The 6,724-nt window shown below is 41.5% G+C and overlaps 2 long non-coding RNA genes across 3 annotated transcripts; both read left to right on the top strand.

Moving 5' to 3' along the window:
• The first annotated feature begins 1,982 nt into the window (after positions 1–1,982).
• LOC123070580 (uncharacterized) lies at positions 1,983–3,312 on the top strand. The gene is made up of 4 exons (XR_006433837.1): positions 1,983–2,110; positions 2,777–2,899; positions 2,989–3,068; positions 3,158–3,312. It is a non-coding gene; the product is annotated as an uncharacterized lncRNA (long non-coding RNA).
• Positions 3,313–3,704: 392 nt separating this feature from the next.
• Positions 3,705–4,765, top strand: LOC123070506 (uncharacterized). Of its 2 annotated transcripts, none has more exons than XR_006433800.1 (3): positions 3,705–4,088; positions 4,231–4,271; positions 4,374–4,765. It is a non-coding gene; the product is annotated as an uncharacterized lncRNA (long non-coding RNA). The 2 variants fall into 2 exon arrangements; XR_006433807.1 differs by having other exon boundaries at positions 4,179–4,271.
• Positions 4,766–6,724: the final 1,959 nt, after the last annotated feature.

Below are 6,724 nucleotides of genomic sequence, written 5' to 3'. Positions count from 1 at the left end.
TATAATGACACAATGCGAATGTTTCTCAATTTTTTGATTTTTTTGATTTTTTTATGCCCGTTTCAAAATGCGGTCAAAACAGCAGGAATGACCGTTCCTAGCTAGTGGTTGAATCTTGGAATTTTTTTGGTGTTTATCTGATTAAATAGATATTTATGTACCTATAAATTATTTTTGGAAAAAATAAAGATCAAACTACAAGGCAGCTACATTTCAAATTTGACCCGCTTCTAGCTGAATCGGCAGAAATTTGTCTTTTTCACGAGAGGTGGATCAAAACTTTTTACACCCAACCATTTGATCAATTATGCATTAAATATGGCCTAGTATTTTAGAAAAATGATTTGGTCCAATTTTGCAACAAATATTTGGTAGGTTCTTCACAAAAAAACCTCCTTTTGGGCACTCGAAAAATGGAAAATGGTTTTTTGTCCAAAGAAAATGAAAACTCCCTTAGGCAATATTGTTTGGAATTCCAAGATGCACCCTTGTGCACAATATGAGATCATTTGAACAAACTATGCCATGAATGTGGCCATAAGAATGATCATTTGGCTTGAAAGCCATTGATCTCCACACGTGATAGCTCGTTTCTGAGAACACTTTTTAAAAATAATTGTTGTATTACAAGTTTATTATTTTTCCAGGTAACTTGGTCACATATAATGACACAATGCGAAGGTTTCAGAATTTTTTGATTTTTTTGAATTTTTTATGCCCATTTCAAAATGCTGCCAAAACGGCGGGAATGACCATTCCTAGCTAGTGGTTGAATCTTGGAATTTTTTTGGTGTTTCTATGATTAAATAGATACTTATGTACCTAGAAATAATTTTTGAAAAAAATAAAGAACAAAAAATAAGGTAGCTGCAGTTCAAATTTGACCCGCTTCCTACTGAATCGACGGGAATTTGTCTTTTTCATCAGAGGTGGATTAAAACTTTTTACACACAACCATTTGGTTAGTTATGCATTAAATATGTCCTAGTATTTTAGAAAAATGATTTGGTCCAATTTTGCAATAATTATTTGGTAGGTCCTTCACAAAAAAACCTCATTTTGTGCACTCGGAAAATGATTAAAAATAGCTAGAAAGATTAGAAATGCGTAAAAATTGGTCCTTATACATAAAATATGGTCTAACTCTAGTGAATATTTGTGTGGTATCCTTTTGCAAAATATTTTTGACAGCTACTTCACAAAATCCCTCTAGTTTTAGTACTTGAAAACTTTTTTAAATTATTGGTTTTCGAACCAATGAGAACCATTCCCACGGATCAATGACATGGCGCCCATCCATCCATCCATCCATCCATCCATCTATCTACAGAAAAAATTAAAAAAATGAAAAAGAGATACGCCACCCGCAGCCCAAACCCTAGCTCAGATCTCCTCACCCCCGCCGCCCCCTCCTGATCCAGTCCTTCGTCTAACCCCCCTCCTCTCCCCGCCGCCGTCCCCTCTGGATCCAGTCCTCCGGGCAACCCTTCCTCCCAACCACCGCCGACCTCGCCGTGCTCCTCACCCACCGCCCACCTCGTCCCTCCCTCCCCTCACCATCTCTCCCTACCCTCCGCCCTCTGCCCCCTGCCTCGATCCCCCAGATCCAATGGACACAACCCCGCCGCCCCCGCACCCCGTACTGTCCACCATGGCCGCCTCCTCCTCCTCCTCGCTCCGGATCCCCGCACCAACCCACCAACCCACCATGGGAGCGCGTCCGTGGCGGCTGCCCTTTCACGCCGTCTTCGTCTGCCCCCGCAGCTCCGCACTATCCCCCGTCTTCGCCTCCTCCCCGTCTCCGTCTGCGAGTTGATTGGTCGTCCAAGTGGTGTGGTGTGGCAATTACATGACGAGCCCGGAGCTGGACGAGGGCACGGTGGAGAGGCAGCCGGCGGCGGCGTCGCGTGGTGGCAGGGTAGCCGTGCAGGCGAGGGACGGGGTGTTCACGTGGGACGACGAGGAGACGGAGGCTGGGATGAAGGTGCTTCGAGGCATCGACCTGGAGATCCGCAGCGGCAAGCTGGCCGCGGTGGTCGGCATGGTCGGGTCCGGCAAGTCGTCGCTGCTCGGCTGCATCCTCGATGGGATGCGCAAGGTCTCCGGTAAGGTACGAATATCTGTCGATCTCTTGCAGTTAATATGATGCATGTGTGGTTGCATCTGCACTGGTCCTGTCGGGAGTCAACTAGTCAAGCCAACGTCGCCCATTCGGCGATCTAGGCTGATTCTGACCAGGTCAAGCCTTGCTTGATTGATTAGTCTACTCCCAGGCTTGTACCAGGCTTGGCAATTCTCAAAAACTTACCTACTCAAGCCACTCTACTGCTTCCTGAGTTGCTGTGATCGATTGATGTTTCTCATGAGAAATTCTTCCTATCAATTACTGTAGTTCACCTGTTGAGATTTTAACTGAAGAACAAGCGTGGCGGGGCGCTGCTCTCGGGAAAGAATTTGATGTCTCGTTTGCCCGACCAGTCTCTGTTCTGTTTGTACTAAATCTTTCACGGCAATTTGCTGTACTTCACCATGAATAAAATTGATACCAGTGGGAGTGACAGTGATTATTGCCGTACCAAGATAATGGTTAGATATTCTCTCAGACTCCATAGTGTAGAAATGCAATTCTTGCAGCTTGATTGTATGCACGGCGCTTGCTTCCTAACTGATAGTAGTCCTCTAATTCAACTCAGTTTAATACATACTATTTTGTATCTTTTCCTTGGTATGTTCAATATGAGACAATATTCTAATACCTCTGCATTGAATTCTTTAGGCTACAGAAAGGTTGGAAGTAGCCTACCCAACAATAAAGGAGCTGGCTCTTGTTAGTGCTCTAAGGCTGTGAAGCAAGCATCGCAATAGCTTTTGTCGTTGGCTGTGAAGGCAATTCAAGAAAGTGAGTGGAAATGTGTTCATTCTGCAATATAGAGCCGGTTTAATTTTGTTTTGCAAATTCCGGTTAGCTTACCTGTGTATTATATTCAGATAATGCAAAGCTTGACAAGGAGGCAACTGATGTGTTCAGTTGGTGCCTGACTCAGAGTCCAAAGTCCTACAAGCTGTGGGTGAGTGATGTTTTTGTTTTCTTTGCCTTTGTACAGCTCTATCCCATACAAGAAAGTGGCTTAGACTGATGTTTAATTTCTGTTTCCAGGACAAGCTTCATGCAGAGAATACCCAAGCTACAATTTACTCCAATTCACATGTTTTGAATTCTTCAATCTTGAATTGTTTAATGACGATAGCTATCTTGCACCGTACTATAAAATCATGGATGGGCAACTAGCTGATTGTCAGTCATGGAAATTCATACCATGCCTTGAAATGTTTGATTGACCATCTTATTCTTATTGATACATAAAAACTTGACATTTTTGTTGTAAAAACATACATGTATATATGTTGATAGTCTAGTAAGAACTTGTTGTGTCTGGGTTTGTGGATCTTAAAAAATATATCATCTACGCTTTTATCCTTGAACTATTGCTATGGCCATGAATGCCCATGCGTACCTTTGTTGTCACTTTTTAGGGTGTGCGTAGTTTGTTAATTCAGGTAACTACAGGATATCCTTACTCGTACAAAATGCCCAGTTGTTGTTCTTGTAAATATAGGCGAGCATACCGTCGCCCCGTCGACACCATCACCAAACAGAAAAGGGCTCTAGCCTCTTCTTATGACAAGAAAAATAGGCGCTGTTACCTGTTTGCATCTGAGATTGCATAATATTGGAGGAACATGCTTAATTGGCCTGTGCATTTGGCAGATATAGTTGTGTTTGTTCTGCTACTAGCATCCTGTACTGTTTAGTTGGTATTTGGTATTATATTTTTTCTTCTAGCCCAGAATTATTCATTTTAGATCTTGTTGCATGATGTGTCATGTATATGACTAGTACTACTATTTCTGCATGCTTATATGTTTGTGCATTTACTAGCTTAGCTACCACAGTAGTGTTCTGTTGAAATTTGAGGCATATCTTTGTTCATAAGTGTCTTTGTTCCCATGCAGTGTGCTTTGAAACGTAGGGCGAATGTTGTGGAGGAGTAGGGCGAATCGGACATTGTCTCGCTTGTGCCGCTGTGGTAAAAACAGAGCACCACTCTTACTTGATGTGCATGTGTTAATACGGCAACATGATTGAGATCCGTTTGACTTTTCTCTTCTCTGTGTAGATAACATGCTGAATGTTGTAAATGACTGTGTATGAATCTTCTGTACGTGCAGATTATCAGGCATTATTTAATGCTGCTGAGGGTGTAACAGAGGTGAGGTTTGTACTGCTATTGAAACAAATAGCCGAAGATGTCACAATGTTCTTCTGTTAAGCCATTGTCTCATGTACTTACAAATTTCTGGTTGACGTGTAGTGTTTCAACCAACAGCAGAAAAATCAGTTTGATGTATGGATGCTTCATGCGGTGCTAGCTAATGATCTCTATACTGATGACAGTTTTGTGGTAAGTGTACTGTGGTAAAATGCAGATGTTGATTATTTCCTCGACCATGGTTGTGATGTGCTTGGTTTTAGTGGTCCTGATGTATGAGTCTACTTTTCCTTTTTCTTGCTGTTTTAAGATATCATGTCCGATTTCAATGTTGGGTCGATTGAGTTGTTGATTTTCTCACCCTGGTCATACCATAATATGTTTGTGTTTAGTCATGTATGCATCTCCATCTTGCAAGCCTGCCATACATGATAGGATTAGTACTTATTAACTATTCATATGTGCTTGTAGAGAAGGATACAATTATTATTTAACCAGTCCAGATTTTTTTACATTTGTGTGGCAATCATTCAACTTTCACTGTATCTCACTACTAATTTATGTAGATCAAGATCTAATGTCGTTGAGGTGGCTGCTGCTCTTACCGAAGATCAGAAGAAGCCTGGATATGTTCACCAAGTTTTAGTTGATGTTGCCACCAAGTTTTGGTGCATGTGTATTTGTTTTTTGATTGTATGTACACTTGTTGGATCGTGCAATATGTGCTATTGTACATGTGCTATTGTGAGTTTCATTGATAGATTTTTGGATTTGATCATTTAATTGAGAGAATGTTTGACTGTTTGCTGTTGAAATGTGTAAATTTGAAATCTGTGAATGAAAAGGTTTGGATGTTCTATTGGATCAAATAATATTTGGGCTCTAAAAAGGCTATGGCCCAAACAATAGTGGACCAGCATGTTGTGCATTTATGAAAAAATGGTACAAAAGGGCTTAATGAAATGGACTGCGAAATGGCTAAGGCCTAGAAATAAAAAGGCCAAATTGTTTGGCCCGACCCATGTAGTTGACTCAAATTGAAAGAAAAAAAAACAACAAATAGGCCGAATTAATGGGCTCGGCCCTTGTAAAACACCTAATTGGATCGGGCTGAATCTTGTGCCACATCATCTTGCCACGCTGGATGCCTACGTGGCCTGGGGAGGTTGCTAGTGACCAAAATGCCACAGTAGACGTATTTTGGTCATAAACGTCTACAACCATTCCAGAAGAAAGGTCGCTATAGTCAGTTTACGACGGCCAGCTTTTGACCTTATGTTTTTGGTCACAAAAAGGTCACAAACGAAAATTTGTGACCATTTAGTGACCAATAGTGGTGGTCACATGTTGACATATTTCTTGTAGTGCGCCCCCGTGCCCTGCCTCCTCGTCGATCGCCGCCCCGTTGCGTAGTGGGAGCTCCATATATGAATTTCCTAATTTAGATGTGTAGTTAATTTAGATGCGTAGTTTAAATGTGTAGTTAATTGAGTTGTTGTAATTTGTTCAAAAATGAATAATATGCAAAAGTTAGAATTTTTTTCTGTTCATAGATTTTTTTGGTGATATTATTGTCGGATATGCAAATGTTTGTGTGTTCATATATATGCAAAGAATATGTTAATTTGTTTCATAGAATTTTTATGATTTTTTTGTGTTGTAATTTTGTTCATAGAATTTTTATTTTGTTCATAGAATTTTTATGATTTTTTTCTGTTGTAATTTTGTTCATAGAATAAGAAGAGAAAGCGTTTAATATAATTAGTTAGAAAAATAATAGAACTAGTTAAAATAGTTTATTTTTAATTAGTAAGAACTGCTTTATTCTATTTATAGTAAGTGCTTAGTAGTTGAACTAGTTGATTTAACAAAACTAGTTTATTTTACTATATAAGTAGTTTATTTTTAGCAAGGAAATTAATAGAACTAGTTTATTTTTTTAGTTAAAGCAATTATTCCCGCATCGACGTCGACGATGCCTATCCCGCATCCTCATCGTCGACTCGGCGGAGGAGGCCGGCTTGATCAGACGGGCCATGTCCGGGACTGGGCTCCGCCAGGCTGGTTTTGGGAGGTGCTACCTCCCGGGGGGCGTAGGTTGGTGAGGAGCCAGCCCGTCGTTGACCCGATCCTTGTTTGGTGGCGGTCGCGTGGGCCAATGACGGTGTCGAGGCTTCCGGACACCGCGGAGGTGGTACGTCACCGTGTCAGCGAGGAGGACGAGCACGTCCGTCGCTACATGGTTGCGTTGGAGGGCAGGTTCGACAATACCTGGCAGGTTCTTTAGGGATCTCACTGGAGCGATCCTGTGATGGTTCCTTCTCTTTGGGTGTCCACCGCCCGCGCCGATACCCGTCGGGTGCTACGGTTCTAGCTGTACTGGCGATGCTATATGTATGATATTATTCGAGGTGTATTAGTGATAATATTCGACGATGTACAGATGCATGGAG

Source organism: Triticum aestivum, chromosome 1A (assembly GCF_018294505.1).
Source record: "Triticum aestivum cultivar Chinese Spring chromosome 1A, IWGSC CS RefSeq v2.1, whole genome shotgun sequence".
In the NCBI taxonomy this organism is placed as follows: domain Eukaryota; kingdom Viridiplantae; phylum Streptophyta; class Magnoliopsida; order Poales; family Poaceae; genus Triticum; species Triticum aestivum.
This window is presented reverse-complemented; position numbering and strand designations above follow the sequence as displayed.